The sequence below is a fragment of the Carya illinoinensis genome, chromosome 15 (genome assembly GCF_018687715.1).
Source record: "Carya illinoinensis cultivar Pawnee chromosome 15, C.illinoinensisPawnee_v1, whole genome shotgun sequence".
NCBI lineage: Eukaryota > Viridiplantae > Streptophyta > Magnoliopsida > Fagales > Juglandaceae > Carya > Carya illinoinensis.
Window position 1 is genome coordinate 27,690,512 of NC_056766.1, and position 18,829 is coordinate 27,709,340.

An 18,829-nucleotide genomic window follows, 5' to 3' on the forward strand; every position below is an offset into this window, starting at 1 on the left:
CGTGATACACACGCACCCGTAAGACCACTTACGCCAATACACAGGCTTTTCACACATAAACAAAAACACATGTGCATGCACCATGTAATGCCATAACAATGCATAATAAAATAATCCAACAATCATAAATCAAATAAACAGGCAACTCCGTCCTCCATCCATCCGACCCCCGAAACTCCTCAGACTCAGTCCGGAATCAACAACCAACAACAATAAATAATTGAATGAGCAATATATATTAAAATCTGAAAATAGGGTTTGGAAAAATACTTACAGCGCTATATGGTAATTTTAGAAAACAAGCGGCGTTGCAAACGGCGGAAAAACAGCAACGTCACAGTGAAAATTCACTGTGGCCGTGGGTTTGAAAAGCCCACTTTTGAACGGGGACAAACTAGGACACGAGATTGATAGGGGGTGGTCAAGGGATGGTTGTGAAGCTATTGGAAGTGATGAACGGCCGTGGGAGGCTGCGGAATCGCCGAAAAATGGCTGAAATACCCAAATCGGAAAACAAGCTCGTAAGAGCTGCTCCGGTGGTCGTTGGAGGCTGGAAATGGGTGGGTTAGGACGGCAAGGGACCGGTGATGAAGTGGTGAAGAAATGGTGGCCGGAGGTGGAGCGACGACGGCGGATCGGAGCCAAAACCGTGCGGCTTTGTTGGGCTTTTTCCGGCCAAATGGCCGGCCGGTTGGGGGTGAGCTTGGGTGGGGTGGTGCACCGGAGGGAGGGGAAGAGAATGGGACCGGTGGGGGGCCGAACGGTGGCCGGACGGCGATGGGTTGGGCTGAGGAGTGTTCCGGCGTGAGGGAGAGGGAGGAGAGAGAGAGCTCGGGGGGGGCGATCGGGGAGAGAGAAGAGAGAAAAAGAAAAAAGAAAAAAAAGAAAAAGAAAGGAAAAAGAAAAGAAGAAGGAAAAAAAGAAAGAGGAAAAAGAAAAAGAAAGGAAAAAAAAAAAGAAGTGTAGGGAAAAGAGGAGATCTAATCCTCATCCGGAAAACAAAACTAAACCGCCAAAAAGAGATTAAAACTACAAAACAACTAAAAGAAATAAAACACAACATCAAATAAATTAAATTAAATTAAAAACCAATTTTAAAACACAAATAAATTAAAATAATAAACTAATATATTAATTAAAATAAAAACAACCATTTAAGCGAAAATACACTTAAAAGCGGGTCATCACACACACTTTTTCCATCGTGTTCTTGAATCTCTCACGGTTTACAGTTCTATCATTCAGGATCAGAGCAAGAATGCAGTGGCATCCTCTGATCTTTGTTGCTTCTATCGTTTCTTCTGGGAGAGTTATAGCCTGTTGTTCCTACTCTGTTAATGTCAAGGAACTCCAATGTTGTGTGATGTCGTTGGCCATGGATACAAACTCTATAGACTGCAGTCCAAGAGACACAAGCTTTGTCAACAGACAAAGCATACAACCTCACCCTTCAGGAGGAGAGGACCCCAAGTTCAGAAAAACAAATGTTGATCATCTATCTCTACACATATGAGAGACTTGTTTTGCATTCTTCTAAGATCATACTTTTTTTAAAAACCACATTCCTACTTTGATAAATGTGTATATATACATATATATCATATATATATTGATTAATAATTTAAGCATAGCACCTTATATAATTAAATATATATTATGTAATCTTATTATTATGCCTATATATTGAATATACTCCATAACTAGTTTATAATTTGTAAGATAATTAATTGGTAAGGTTTAATAATTTCGTATACTAGTATATAGGAACCATATATGAAATGTTGATATATACTATCATATTATCTATACGTATTGGTAGTTTATGTAGGCTTAAATTATGTGGTTGTTATGAATAAGTATCAACTAGTTACATATTAATGATTTATAAATTTTTGCAATTTTCTAATTCAATAAATGGTCTACTGTTAGTTGTAAAAATCTCATTAAATTTATATCTTTATTTATCTATTTTTCTAATTATTAAATTATGTTCAAAAATAAAATAAAAACAACTCTAGCTCGGCTTAGCTCTACTTGACTCAACTCGAGCTTGTTTTTGGATTGAGATTGAGTTGAAAACTTAGCTCATCAAGCTGAACTCAAAAAAAGATTAGATAAAAAAATCTTGAGTATGAGTTCGAGTTTTTTTAGTCGAGCTGAGCTCGACAATCCTAAGACCAACTGGATTACAACCCTATATTCACAAGTTTGAACAAAGTTTTTTCGTTTATTTCCTAATTTTAGTTTATGCATTCGGTCATGCATTGCCATTAAACATAATTTAGACCCAATAAAATTAGTTATATTCTGACTTTATTTATATTGGGTCAGGTGTTACAATTGTGCTCAATACAAGTATACTTATTTTAGTGCAATATGTTAGTAAGTAGAATAATGTAGACAACATGGAAAATATGTAAGTGTTATTATCAAATTTTTCTAGTAAAATCCAAACAACAAAAATGAATAATCAATGACATTTTTCATTTTAGGAAAACGAGGATTAATACAAGTTGATTGTTGATAAAGTTGTACTATTTATATATATATATATATATATATATAAGCATACGTAAACCATATCTTTTCCCTACTCTTACTATCGTTTACAATAGTGACTACCTTTATACATTTGAAATCTCATTTGTGTGTTTAGACTTTTAGTTTCCCAATAAAGATGAACTATCTTTTCCCAAACACATTTGAGGGTGTAAGGTATACTTATTCCTATTATACCATGTTTTAATGGAGTTTTATATCTTCATGATTTTGATTTTTTATAGAAAATGAGGTTCTATAAGGTTTTGATGCATTGTTTCTTTCCTTCCTCAATGGACAAACAAACCATCATCAAGATTTCTTCCTTTGTCTCTTTGGTTTTATTTGTTTATTTGTAAAAGTGAAGTAGAAGTGTTTCAATACATGAGCTTTAAAGTACTGCTTCAGTTTAAGGATATTTGTAAAGAGAATTGTTACAAATACAGAGATTATACAAAAATAAATACACAAAAAGACATGGTTTCATAAGATTTGTTAGATCTACTCTACAATAAAAGTAACTTTATAATCTGATGTACTACATCAAATCATATTTGTCATAAATTTGTGAGTTTATTTTTATATAATCCCTTTGTGACTAAAATATTTTCCATTTATGAAAGTATTGTGTGCATAGTAAAAATCTACAAGCTGCCAGCTTGGCCAACTTGGTGCTACCTATAAATTTAAGTATACAGATACAGTTTGCACTCACATACAAAGGTTTTTGTACTTTGTACTCCTAACAACAAAATAAACTAATACTTTCCTAACTATCTTAGCTTTTGGAAGTTCAATTATGACCTTTGAGATAAAAGAAAACTATGGAACAATCATGACCATTAGATCTTAATAAGGGATGCTAAGTGTTAGTTTTTAGGTGTAACCTGCCAATTTTTTATAGTTTAAGTGTGTAATGTGTCTGTTATGACAGTTTGGAGTGCAGAATTTGAAGCTAGATCTTGGTAATTTTATGGTAAAAAATTTTTAAATTTTTCCTAAATCTAAGGGACATGCCTGCATACTCCTATATTCTAAGTCATAAGAAAATCTTACATTTGAAATGTAACTCAAGTACTAGTAACATAGCAAATGTTTATGACTAGCTAGATTTTTCTACTGTCAACACATAGTTAGAGATTGTTGACAATTAGAAACAACCCTCTCTATACAAAAGTACTATTTTCCCCCTTAAAATCCAAAAATAAAAAGAAAAGCTAAAGACAAAAATGTAGAATATAGGGGAGGATTGGCTACTTGGGTTAAACTCTTGTTGAGATTGTGTATGCACCACTATAACCAAAGGTATCAATGCTAATAACATCCATTTTGTGCTTAGGATCATTGTAAGGATGCTTAAAAGCACCCCTTGAAGCTCCAAGGTCACTTGTAGGAGACAACGTAGATGTGCTTGAAACCACCCCATCGTTTTGTAATATTGTTTCAAGGGCCTTTACCACTTCACTCATTGTTGGACGATCTTCAGGTGAATCTTCAATGCATTTCATAGTAATTTCCAAGAATTTCCCAAACCCTATAAGATTTTTTGTGTCTCTAATGGATAAATCAATCATATCCCACAAGCCATAGTGCACTTCTTCATCCTTGTTCATTGTTGTTCTCACCCGATGAACGATGTACTTTCCCTTCACAATCGGCCGCTTGGATGTTAGCAATTCAAGCATAAACACTCCAAAGCTGTAAACATCACTCTTCTCAGTTAATTGTTGAGTCTGGTAATATTCACGATCAAGATAACCCTGCAAGTAAAAGGCAATTTGCAAAAATTAAAACCATAAGAGTATTCCAATGAATGCAGAATCTAAATTATACTACATAAGACATTTTTAATTTTGTTGTACAATTGGAAGGATTTGCATGTACGACCCATAACGCTAGGAAACCTACTCCTAAGTACATAAAGATGGAGTCCTAGCAACCTTAGGACTTCAAGTTAACTAATTTCCCAAATAACAATGGAATCCAATTTCAATGAGAAAGCTTCAAGACATAAAACTACTAGGAATTCCTGGTTAAACTAGGACTTCAAATCCTAGTAGGAATCAATGAAACCTAAGAATCACAATCTCTATAATAAAAGGTTGCATGTAGCCCCTTCAAATTCATCCAACCCCAAGGTTTTTCAAGAAATTCATCCCCTAACTCTCAGAATGTGTTGTCATCGTCAGTCTTAAATTCGAGAATATGAAATTCTTCACCCAAAAATATTCATTGTCATTCACCATAAAACAAATCATGTAGTGGCATTACTATAATAATGATGATGATGATAACAACAACAATACTAAGATAAACAACCCAAAGGAGATTCGACCAAATCGATTTTTTAGTACTTGAAGGTATGAAAATGTAAATATGAAAGTGTATAAAATGATTAAACAAAAAATTAAGATATACATATATAAGAAAATATTATTACAAATGAGTAAACAATGTAAATTTATAAAAATTTAGGGCCAAATTGCAAATACTAAAAGCTAGAGGGATCAAAATGTATATATAACATAGGGCTAATTAGCAAAAGTAGAAAGCCTAGGGATTTAAGAATTTTTTTACCTTCACTTACTATCTATATAAAAATTATGCAGACTCTATACAAAAAGTCTAGGGATTGACTAAGTTGTTTTTAACCTTCGTATAACATAGGTTTTTAACTTTTATTCATAACATTATATGATATTGAAAATAGTTTTTATAGATAGAAGTCAATTTTCAGCTTTTATTAATAATATTTATGACTCTTTTATTAATATTCTCTACCCTTGAGAGATCAAGTAGAGATATAATAACACTTACCATCGTGCCTTTGACTTGAGTTGAAACATTGCTGGTCAAAGCATCTGATACTAGCTTAGATGTGACGCCCCCAAAATCCCCACGCCCGAACACGGGGAATTCGAGACGTCCGGATGGTGACAACCCGGATCACCATCCTATCGACGGGTGCCAAGTGTGTGCAAAGGCAACAAATGTGCACAAGAAAAACGCAGCGGATAACGAAAGTCATATAACTAAGTACCAGAATTTTTCTTAACATAATACAAGCTATTTAAAACGTACATAGATAAAATATTACAAAACACAAATACAGTTTTAAACAAATAAAAAGATAACATCTGCAACCCGGCGGAGCCGCATCCTCGGGCTCAGCCTCCTCCTCTTCATCCTCTAACTCTGCACCAAAAGCTACGGAACCACGAATGGTACCGCAGGTAAGTAAAATCCAAACACTACCAGATAAAAACACATATAACTCAAACAAGATGCATGAATCATGCCCAATGCACAAAGCCCATAAAACACAGTTTTCCACACACTCCAAAAAAAACCCATTTGGCCCAAAAACACATCCTTTCCGAAAAACACGCCAAAGGTCACATTTGGCCCAATATCTCGCCGGAAGTCCATCCGGCCCAATATCTCGCCAGAAGTCCATCTGGCCCACGCCAAAAGTCCCATTTGGCCTCACAAACCATTATCCAATTTTTAACCGTATGCACCATGACCTCCCCTAGGGGTCATCCGCACACCCTGGCTCCAGTGTCACACCGCAGAGTACCACCACGCATGTGACACCTAACAAGCGATGCCCAGTTCCGCGCCCCGCGCGTGCGTAGCCAAGCATCCTCTAGCCCTCGCCAGCAAAGGGCCACGGAGTCGGTGAGTAGGGCGATGCCCAGTTCCGCGCCCGGCGCGTTCGTAGCCAAGCATCCCCTAGCCCCGCTCCCGTCATCTCTCTCGACAACTCAGGGGACATCACTCAGTTTATTCCGCTCCCGAGTGACCAGAGGAGCTCCACCGAGATAATAACCCATCCCGGCTTGGGCTCGTGATACACACGCACCCGTAAAACCACTCACGCCAATACACAGGCTTTTCACACAAATCCCACAAACACATGTGCATGCACCATGAAATGCCATATCAATGCATAATAAAATAATCCAACAACATAAATCAATAAAACAGACAACTCCGTCCTCCATCCATCCGACCCCCGAAACTCCTCGGACTCAGTCCGGAATCAACAACCAACAACAAATATTTATTGAATGAGCAATATATATTTAAATCTGTAAATAGGGTTTGGAAAATACTTACAGCGCTATACGGTATTTTTAGAAAGCTCGCGGCGTTGCAAACGGCGGAGGAAAAGCAACGTAACAGTGTAATTTACACTGTGTCCGTGGGTAATAAATTACCCATTTTTGAACGGGGACAAACCAGGGCTTAGGATTGATAGGGAATGGTTTAGGGATGATTGTGAAGCTATTGGAAGTGGTGGTTGGCCGTGGGTGGCGGCGAAAACGCCGGAAATAGGCCGGAAAACTCAAATCGGAAAGCAACCTCGTAGGAGCTGTTCCGGTGGTCGTTGGAGGCCGGAAATAGGTGGGTTAGGACGGCAAGGAGTCGGTGATGAAGTGGTGAAGAAATGGTGGCCGGAGGTGGAGAGACGGCGGCGGATCGGAGTAAAATCCGTGGGGAAAGAAATGGCTCTTCCGGCCAAACGGCCGGCCGGATGGGGGAGATATTTGGTGGGAAGGTGCGCCGGAGGGAGGGGGTTCGAACGAGACCGGCGGCGAGCCAAACGGTGGCCGGACGGCGGCGGTCTGGGCAGAAAACAGTTCCGGCGACAGGGGCAAAAACAGAGCAGGTGCAGCCACTTCCGGCGGCTCTCGAAAGCAAACGGCTGGTCCGATGGCTCTGAAAATTGGTGGGGATGATCTATGGTGGAAGGGGAAGAGAATGGTGGTGACGGTGCATCAAACGGTGGCCGGACGGCGGAGAACCGGCCGGTCAAAGGGGCAGCAACGGGATGGAGAGAAAAAGGGGCTGCTGCGTACGCGGGAGAGGAGGAAGAAGAAAGAAGAAGAAAAAAAAAGAAAAAGAAAGAAAAAGAAGGAAAAGGAAAAAGAAAAAGGAAAAAGAGAAAAGAAAAAGAAAAGATGAGGGAAAAGAAATGAGGTCCAGTCCTCACTCCGGAAACCAAAACTGATCCGCCGAAAACGATTTTAAAAACCGTAAAACGACTAAATAAAATAAACACATCAAATAAATTAAAAACCAATTTAAAACACATTAATTCAAAATAAATAAACTAATATATTAATTAAATTAAAAACAACCCTTCAGTGAAAATACACGTAAAAGCGGGTCATCACATCCTCCCCCCCTTAAAACAAATTTCGTCCTCGAAATTTGCGAGATCAAACCTCAGCAACAAGCAGGATACCATAAACAACTCCGATTATACTTGAGAAAATCATACCATCATCCATTTCCACACAAGAATGAAGAACGCGCTTCCCAAAAATACTCCTATAAGCAACTCCATCATATTCGCACTAATCTCCCAGAAATGCATCACGTCTAGAACTCTTAAAGCGGCCACGTAAACCGAAATCACCATATCCACAAGAACTTCAAAACCGCACCCAAGCAAATTTCAACAATTAGTACTTCTTATTAGAATGAACTGTATTAATCTCAATCAACTCTTATGCTATATTATCGAAACTTTCATTGTATACCATATCTTGGTAATCTAATAGTCACTTCCAAAATAAACCATCAATAATCATCATATGCACAACTAAAATATTACTCTCCAATTACAAGTATCTGCTTGAAATTTCAAGTCGTCACTAATTACCCAAATTCAGCACAAAATTTAAATACCTAATTATCTCCAAAATATCACGCTTCCGTGCACACTCTGATAACTCGCCAAAATGTAAAAAGACTATATCCTCATAAAATAACACCCTTGAGTACAAGCTAACTCTAACACCTGGAAGCAAGAAAATCCTTTACCACACTTTGATAGAAAATAAAATCTCCCAAAATCGTGAATCATCACTCCTATCCCTCAATTATCTCTAGCTACCTTAATCAAATCAAAATCATCCCCTAAATTCTGAATATCGTCTAAATTTAGAGATGACTAAACACACTACGAACCACGATTGAATTCACCATAACCTTAATAAACCCTTCTTATAAACTCACTTACCTACTTCTATTCTCATAACCCTAATATTAGCACGACTATTTCCTTCAATTGCATACAAAATTAAATCTCAAGATAGGCCATGCTATTCAAACCTCCAATCCATCAAAACTATGGCACTACTCTCCTGACTTCTACTGCTTATTACCTTACGTACCTGTTTAGGTTAATCACCGCTGATTCCCAAACTTCCACTTTCAAGATTTTATTATCCACTACACCTGGCGACTCAACAATCTCTCTTCTAGTTAAATAAAATGTATATAATTCTCCCAATTGGACACTCAAAACTCCAAAAGAAAGTATAGTCTCAAAATTTAAATTCCTGTGTGACCTCAAGTCACAATTAATTCTCTAAGATAGTCTCCACAATAAATGCCAACTATCACTCCAATTGGTAACCCACTTCAACTGTACACTCCGATCAACTCACTAAGAACTCGAAGTTAAAATCTATTGAATTTAATACTATCACATCTAATCCATTTTCAGTACTCACCAAAGCCATTTCTCTCAAGCCCAAAAAGAGACTAGGATTTGTACTCTCCGAAATCCATACACCCTCACCACCACTATAAATGGATCTCATGTATCCTTAGCTAAGATCAATAATCATTCTAACGTATAAGTGATCCATCACTTCCATTTCCAACATCCGTACCTTATCCTCAAAATAAACAAAATTTCATTTCCCAAAACTGCATCATCTATTATCCTCAACTCGGTATGAATCAATCCTAAAACTTGTCACTATAACCTCGAGCTATAACAATTATTGCCAACCCACATTCCATTGAGTAACACGCTTCGACTGAACGCCCCAATCGATTTACCACTATCACGTGTCAATCTTATACGTCCTTAGCCGAAACCAATAGTCATTCCAACACACAAATAGTCTACTACCACTATTTCCACCATCTCGACTTATATCCGCAAATCAACATGACTCATTCCTATATCTGCTTAACTTATACCCTTAATATCAGTAAATAGTTATCGCTTAAAGCTTTGTACTGAAAATGACCTTAAACCTGCTAATAATCCGTTCCCAAAAGTTTATAGAACATAAGGTCTCAACTTCAATCGAATTCAATACCAACAATTAAACTATTGCTTCCAAAACCTCAATGGATCTATTTCTTCCGAACCGACAAAAATCATTTCCTAAAATCGATTACTACAACCTTGAGTTAACAATAGTCATTTTCTGAACTAAGTCAATATCTACAATCCTCAAAGAAGTATATGAGCTAAATCATTACCTTCCATTCTCAAAGAAATGTACCCCAGAAAAATTTCATATTATTAACTAAACTCTGATCAACCCCATTTTAATGGTTGCAAACTAATCACTCTCCAGAGTGGATCAAGCTAGCACCCCAAGTCTGTAAAATTAAGAACTCAACTCTTATTATAAATTGGTCCTTCAACTCTGCAATTCTAAAACCTTAAATCAAATAAGAATAATTTCTAAAATTTCTAAGATCAATGAGCTTACACCCCATAATAGAACAATCGGCTCCCAAAACCTTTAAAATCTAATACATTAACGGATAATAAGTCATTTTCTGAAATCCTCGAGATTGATAGCTTTAATCCAAAACATTCACCTTAAAACTTGTAAATTTTTAAAACCCCAATTGCCACCAAATTGTTCATCCGAATAAGCGAAATTTAAAACTTGAAATTTAATTATTTCCCCCAAAGCTTGTCGAACCTAAAACCTTAATTACCAAAATCTTATTTCCTAAAATCTATAAGGCCTCAAACCTTAGATAAAATTTTCTTAAACCAATCCTTAAAGTTCGTTGAACCTACACTCTCCTATTCTATAGCTTCATTACATAATTTCTACAAAACCTAAGACCTCAACCGTCTTAAGCGACTTAAAGCTAACTCCCCTCCTTAGTTGCAACTTACATTCCTACTCCCAAGAAATTACCTAATCCATGTCGTTCCCTTCTAGCCACAATATTATGAAAGTAACCCACCTTTATAAAAATTCAACCCTACTTCACTAAGTTTTTTTTTTTTTTTCAACAACATTCTCAATAGTACCGTCCTCCTGTCATAGCACAATCCTCAATCCCACTTTAACACCGGACAAAACAAAACAAAACAACTTAAAACAAAATAAACAAAACAAATAAACAACATACTTGCAATTCAAATAAAATCAAATCAAGTTAAAGAAAAACAAATAAAACCATCGTAAAACCAAAAACCAAAACCAACATCACACAGCAAGAAACAAAAGAAACCAGCATGCAAAAACATAACCAAATAAATAAAAACAAGCAAACAAGTTCAAACAAATAAAACAAATCAAATAACAACTTTACTTAACATAATTTTTGAAACACAACCTTTAAAAACATTCTGGTACTACCTACGGGACATGTGGTTTTACCCAGAGCCAAACCGCTCTGATACCACCTGTGACGCCCCCAAAATCCCCACGCCCGAACACGGGGAATTCGAGACGTCCGGATGGTGACAACCCGGATCACCATCCTATCGACGGGTGCCAAGTGTGTGCAAAGGCAACAAATGTGCACAAGAAAAACGCAGCGGATAACGAAAGTCATATAACTAAGTACCAGAATTTTTCTTAACATAATACAAGCTATTTAAAACGTACATAGATAAAATATTACAAAACACAAATACAGTTTTAAACAAATAAAAAGATAACATCTGCAACCCGGCGGAGCCGCATCCTCGGGCTCAGCCTCCTCCTCTTCATCCTCTAACTCTGCACCAAAAGCTACGGAACCACGAATGGTACCGCAGGTAAGTAAAATCCAAACACTACCAGATAAAAACACATATAACTCAAACAAGATGCATGAATCATGCCCAATGCACAAAGCCCATAAAACACAGTTTTCCACACACTCCAAAAAAAACCCATTTGGCCCAAAAACACATCCTTTCCGAAAAACACGCCAAAGGTCACATTTGGCCCAATATCTCGCCGGAAGTCCATCCGGCCCAATATCTCGCCAGAAGTCCATCTGGCCCACGCCAAAAGTCCCATTTGGCCTCACAAACCATTATCCAATTTTTAACCGTATGCACCATGACCTCCCCTAGGGGTCATCCGCACACCCTGGCTCCAGTGTCACACCGCAGAGTACCACCACGCATGTGACACCTAACAAGCGATGCCCAGTTCCGCGCCCCGCGCGTGCGTAGCCAAGCATCCTCTAGCCCTCGCCAGCAAAGGGCCACGGAGTCGGTGAGTAGGGCGATGCCCAGTTCCGCGCCCGGCGCGTTCGTAGCCAAGCATCCCCTAGCCCCGCTCCCGTCATCTCTCTCGACAACTCAGGGGACATCACTCAGTTTATTCCGCTCCCGAGTGACCAGAGGAGCTCCACCGAGATAATAACCCATCCCGGCTTGGGCTCGTGATACACACGCACCCGTAAAACCACTCACGCCAATACACAGGCTTTTCACACAAATCCCACAAACACATGTACATGCACCATGAAATGCCATATCAATGCATAATAAAATAATCCAACAACATAAATCAATAAAACAGACAACTCCGTCCTCCATCCATCCGACCCCCGAAACTCCTCGGACTCAGTCCGGAATCAACAACCAACAACAAATATTTATTGAATGAGCAATATATATTTAAATCTGTAAATAGGGTTTGGAAAATACTTACAGCGCTATACGGTATTTTTAGAAAGCTCGCGGCGTTGCAAACGGCGGAGGAAAAGCAACGTAACAGTGTAATTTACACTGTGTCCGTGGGTAATAAATTACCCATTTTTGAACGGGGACAAACCAGGGCTTAGGATTGATAGGGAATGGTTTAGGGATGATTGTGAAGCTATTGGAAGTGGTGGTTGGCCGTGGGTGGCGGCGAAAACGCCGGAAATAGGCCGGAAAACTCAAATCGGAAAGCAAGCTCGTAGGAGCTGTTCCGGTGGTCGTTGGAGGCCGGAAATAGGTGGGTTAGGACGGCAAGGAGTCGGTGATGAAGTGGTGAAGAAATGGTGGCCGGAGGTGGAGAGACGGCGGCGGATCGGAGTAAAATCCGTGGGGAAAGAAATGGCTCTTCCGGCCAAACGGCCGGCCGGATGGGGGAGATATTTGGTGGGAAGGTGCGCCGGAGGGAGGGGGTTCGAACGAGACCGGCGGCGAGCCAAACGGTGGCCGGACGGCGGCGGTCTGGGCAGAAAACAGTTCCGGCGACAGGGGCAAAAACAGAGCAGGTGCAGCCACTTCCGGCGGCTCTCGAAAGCAAACGGCTGGTCCGATGGCTCTGAAAATTGGTGGGGATGATCTATGGTGGAAGGGGAAGAGAATGGTGGTGACGGTGCATCAAACGGTGGCCGGACGGCGGAGAACCGGCCGGTCAAAGGGGCAGCGACGGGATGGAGAGAAAAAGGGGCTGCTGCGTACGCGGGAGAGGAGGAAGAAGAAAGAAGAAGAAAAAAAAAGAAAAAGAAAGAAAAAGAAGGAAAAGGAAAAAGAAAAAGGAAAAAGAGAAAAGAAAAAGAAAAGATGAGGGAAAAGAAATGAGGTCCAGTCCTCACTCCGGAAACCAAAACTGATCCGCCGAAAACGATTTTAAAAACCGTAAAACGACTAAATAAAATAAACACATCAAATAAATTAAAAACCAATTTAAAACACATTAATTCAAAATAAATAAACTAATATATTAATTAAATTAAAAACAACCCTTCAGTGAAAATACACGTAAAAGCGGGTCATCACATTAGACAAGCCAAAATCTGCAACCTTTGCAGTCAAATTTTCATCCAAGAGAATATTCGTGGACTTAACATCTCTATGGATAATAGGAGGATTGGCATGCTCATGTAGGTAAGCAAGTCCTGTGGCTGAACCAACAGCAATGTAGAGTCTTCTCTTCCAATCAAGATAAATGCCAGATTTGCCTAGAGTTTATATTTAGGAAAATAGTTTCCTATATATTAGGTATTTGCAAAGAGGCTGTAATTAAATTGTCATGAATGTACGTACGTACCTGATAAGCTATCTCTAATTGTTCCATTAGGCATAAATTCGTAGATCAGTATCTGCTCTCCTTGTTCAAAGCAAAAACCCACAAGACCAACAAGATTCTTGTGATGAACTCGGGAAAGCAATTCAATTTCAGTCTTGAACTCAAGTAAACCCTGCGTTGATCCTTGTTGAGCTCTTTTGATAGCAACAACTAGTCCATTAGAAAGCAACCCTCTATAAACCTGGAGAGAACATAAAAGCATTAGCAAACAGTTCTTGGAAGCAGATTTTACAAAAATTTGATTGAATAATGAGAGATTTACGTACCTTGCCATATGCTCCAAAACCTATCTCATTTCTCTCGGCGAAATTATTTGTGCACTTTCGAAGTTCAACATAAGAGAACCGTCTTGCATCTTTTAATTGTGGTGCTTCCCCACTACTATCATTGCCACTTGATTTCCAAGAAGCTGAGATACGGAGAAAATTAGCCATATAAGCCAACAAATGCATTCCATCTTCCTTAGATACATAGTCTTGAATTTGGATTATACAATCAAGCACAAGAAATTAATTAATTTTACTAATTATTTACCAAATGGTGTACTAAATCCAATGACTTCTTTTGCACGGTTTTTTTGTCGAACAGCATATATCCCAACTCCAAGGAGTCCCATAACCAATGGCACAAGTAAATGCTATCCCAATTATTACATGAGTGCCAATAGAAGTTCGACCTCCACCTTTGGCTGAATAACATTTTCAATATTGTCAGGTAGAGATATAATTTTCACTCTCACACACACAGAGTAAAGATATTATTTGAACCTGGGAAAGCATAAGGGTCTGCAATAAAAAAATAGGTTTCAAATTGTTGAGGGAAACCATAAAGCCTATATTCTTGAGTAATCATGAAGAACCCAATTCTCTGAATCTCTGACCGATTAAAGTGTTTTCCGGTTGAGGGAAAGAATGCCAATCGCACTTGAAGATAGCCATCACCATTGAATTTGGCACCTTGAATATAAATTGAACCCGGAAGGAGACTCTGGCTCATCGACAAGCTATTTTCCAGTAATTTCAACACAGTTGCATTGGGCAATTCACTTAAAAGTGATCCTCCAACGGATAATGTCCCTTTATATGGATAGACACATTCACAATTCCAAGGGTTGCAATCTTGATCAAGAAGACATGATGTACATTCACAATTAGCCAAGCTAGGATAATAGGGCTTCGGTGTTTGTTGATTTTCCTAGCAATAAGCATCCAAGCTACTTGTATGGTCATTACACACTGGGTTTCCTCTTAGTCTGAAGTCCATCAAATTGACAAAGAAGGTTGATGGTCAGAAGAAAATACACAACATATTTTTGAATTGAACATTCAAGGGCTATGAATTCACTCACATCAAGGATTTATGATATTTACTACCCAATTTTACAAAAGAAATGTTGTTGTTTTGTAAATCAACAAGCTTCAGTTGTGGGCTAATCTTTTCTGGCACACCCATGTCCAATGTTTCACTAAATTCATTGTTTCTCAATTTCCTGAGAATTGAAATCGAGTACGAGTTATCAAGCTAACAATTCATTTCTCTTAATTTCATAATATTCTTATGAACCTATACAAATAATATATCAACTTACACTTCCTCTAATTGTGGAAAGCTAAATAATTCATGTGGTATGGACCCTTGAAGTGACCCATTTTCCATAACCCTGCACACCAATCACATAGTGGTGAGTATTGCTAAAAATTTGAGGAATTTTCATCTGTGAAAGAATGGAGACATACAAAGTGGTGAGTGTTGATAAGCTTGAGAACCATGTTGGAGCTTCTGATGGCTTAAATGAGTTATTACTAAGGTCCCTAGTAAAATAAGCCATTGTACAAGATTAATGATCAATACATAAAAAAGAATAAATTCCTCAAACATAAGATTGGCAATTCCATGCAATACTATGCCATCAACTTACAAGTAATTGAGTTTCATCATTTGAGTCAAGTCTGGTAAAGTGCCCGTCAATTGATTTAGAGCTAAATTCCTAAGACGATAACAAGAAGGCAAAAGATGGTAACCACCAGTATGATTATACTAAAAGAACACCACCACTATATAAATGTTGTGAAAAAGTACCCACAATTCAACAATATTTGTTAGGTTGCTTAGATCTGGAACACTTCCTATCAAAGCATTTCTGTCAAGCCGACTGTTGCAAGTTGGAATAGTTTTAATTCTCAAGAACAGTACCAGATCATAGTGGACTTATACTGAAAAGGTTAATTGAAAAATACCAATGTGTCATTAAATTAGGGTTTATTTTACTCATAGAACTTCAAGACTTTTTACAAGTCCTATTGTTGGTGGGATACTTCCAGAAAGTTGATTTCCATCAAATAATCTGTCTTTGAAGAAAGCATTTAGAAGTAGAAGAAAGCATTTAAAGCGTGCATGAAAACAAACTAATAGTTGCTATCAAACTTACATGTGTCTCAAGTTCATATTAGAGCTGAAGAGCTTGGCTGGAATGGGACCTGAAAGCTTGTTCTTATTGAAATGGCTACAAATTTGAAGACACCACATTATTATTCTTTTATGGATGCAATAATCAACATTATGTATCCTTAAACATATTCAAATTATTGCATTTATCTTAATAATAGATTGAACCCAAGATTGGGAAAAGAAAAAAAATTAAAACTCAGAAGTGTCTAGCCTCTGAAAGAAGGTCCAAGCCTGGGGTCTTGGATGTTGATATCGGGAGAGATCCTGTCAACATATTCTCTGCGAGGTCTAGCCATAAGAGTTTGGAGAAGCTACCCAAAGATGGAGGTATCTTTCCAGTTAAGTTGTTTGTATTGAGAGCCCTGAGAGTGAGAGTGTGTTGGTATAAAAGTAATAATTAGATACTTAAGATTTTCCAAAGTGGATAAAGAAAAATTACTAGCATTGTGATTCATATAGTGATCTTATAAGCATTGAAAGATCTTACAAGAATACGAGATTTGAAAGATTTCCCAATTCATCTGGAATATCACCACTGAAGCTGCAACCAGCTAGGATTCTGAAATATGAAAGACAAAAATCTATATATATGCTTCTCACTATTTAGGGTTTGATGGATATATGCAAATAGGAAATTATAGATTGCCTATTGGATCTTACAGGAAAGTTAGGTTCTGCAATTTCCCAAGCTGTGGAGAGAGCGAACCTTTGAGCCCACGATTAAATGATAGGTCCCTAAAATTTAATAATGTTAGCACTTCAACAAAGTAGTAGAGTGACAAAATCTATTTAAATTAGGTCTCACAATCATAATAAATAAAAACTATTAAAGTTGGTCTCACAATAATTTTTTTTTTTTTTTTTAAAAAAGACGTTTTATATTTTTTATAAGTATAATGATTCCTACGGCAAGTGGTTTGTTGAGAAACTAAATTTATAAGTATTTACATTGTAGAATGTTTGCTTTCATTAAAGGGAGAAAATAGAAAGACTGATACATACAATGTGGTCAATTCAGTGAGTTCCCCAATGTCACCTTCAAGCTTCCCTTCTAGGCCCATCGTTGATAATTTCCTGAAGAGATTTGGAAGGAATCCACAAAATAAGGATATACAAAGACTTGCAAAGGAGGAAGATCAAGGAAAATTAAAAAAAAAATGATAAAATAAGGATATAAATGAATTTGATTTGCAAGTAGATGTAATCTTAATCTTAAACATATAATATATATTGTTGTGTCAAGAGTACTGCAGATTAATATTAATGTGTTTTTTAAACAGATTTGCAAGAAAGAGGACTTCAATATAAGAAAAGATTAATTCTACTCATTAATTCTTCTCCTTTTCGTTTATATATTATATATTTTTTAAAAAATTTATATTTAGGTGAAGATGTTTACAAGGCAGTAACCCTATAAGTAGAATTGTTGCAAGTAACTCCTTCCCAACCGGGTAATCCGCATGGATCCAGTGAATGCTCCCAACTTGGTGGTGTGTTTTTCCACGCGTCCTTCAGGGCGAGGAGTACAGTAGCTGCATGCACCAATAAAATGTTTAATCATCAACTAATGACCTTAAAGATCGATCACTTTTGGTTCACGTGCCGATTGCCGTGCATAATTTAAAAATGTACAAGCAGTAGGTCCCAGTATTATCGTTAACTTGACCCTGTTGAAGTATTTTATTTTATTTTTAATATTTTTATTTAATAATTAAAGAATTAGCTATTAATTTTTTTTAGGATTTAAATTGAATTTAAATTTAAAAAAAAACTCTAAAAAAGAAATTAAAATATAATTATTAATTCCTAAGAAATTAAAATATAATTATTCACTTTAAATATTTTTAATAGTTGAATAACGAAAATTATTGAGTTTGGAGAAGATTGTGTACTGGCGAATTGTAGAAAGAAAATTTCAGACACTGATGAGAGACAACCCAGTTTTCCTAAATTATGTATCAAAGCACCGATATTATCATGAAAAAAGGAAAAAAGAAAAAAAACAACAAAACATTTATACGATAAATCAGATGAAGAATACATATATATATATATATATATATATGGCGGCGTCGTGATTTGTTACATACCATCATGAGGATCAGTAAATGAGTAGATGAAGTGAATTCCTGATAGCAAGAAAGCCAGAAAGAGCAGTTGCAACTTCATGCCGATCGACTTCCTGCACATTAATCTCTCTCTCTCTCTTGATGATCTCTCTCTTTTCTCTGTGTGCGCGTGCTCTTAATAAGTATCTCACCACACATTCCTTATATAATATCAAAGAAGAGATAAGTCTACATACACGTATAGGTCTTCCTCTTCGTCTTGTTCTGGGAGGACGAAAAGCAAAAGTGCTTGACTAAGTCATCTCGTTCTTTGAGGAGGACAACAAAGCAAAAGTGCTTGACCGCAAAAGTACCAGAAAGTTGGTTTATTGTGAGCCGGCTCCCACCACCTCGGCACCACATTAGAACTGTCAATTTCTCTTTCCCAATTTATAACTCTCTTCCTATGTCAATTTTATTTTAATATTATAAATATTCAATTTTTTATATAATCATTATAAAATTTTTAAACTTTTAAATAAAATATAAAAATTAATTCATTTTTCTAAATTTTAAAATAAAAATAATATTATAAAAATATTTTAACTTTATAATATTTTAATTCAACATCTTCTCTTTCATTTTTTAGAACTTCATAAAATATTTTTACTCAAACAGTTTTATTACTATTTACAGATAATCTCATCT

The 18,829-nt window shown here is 37.2% G+C and overlaps 1 pseudogene; it reads right to left on the bottom strand.

Annotated features, from left to right (window-relative positions):
• Nucleotides 1-3,580: 3,580 nt before the first annotated feature.
• Nucleotides 3,581-18,428, bottom strand: LOC122295505 (annotated as a pseudogene).
• Nucleotides 18,429-18,829: the final 401 nt, after the last annotated feature.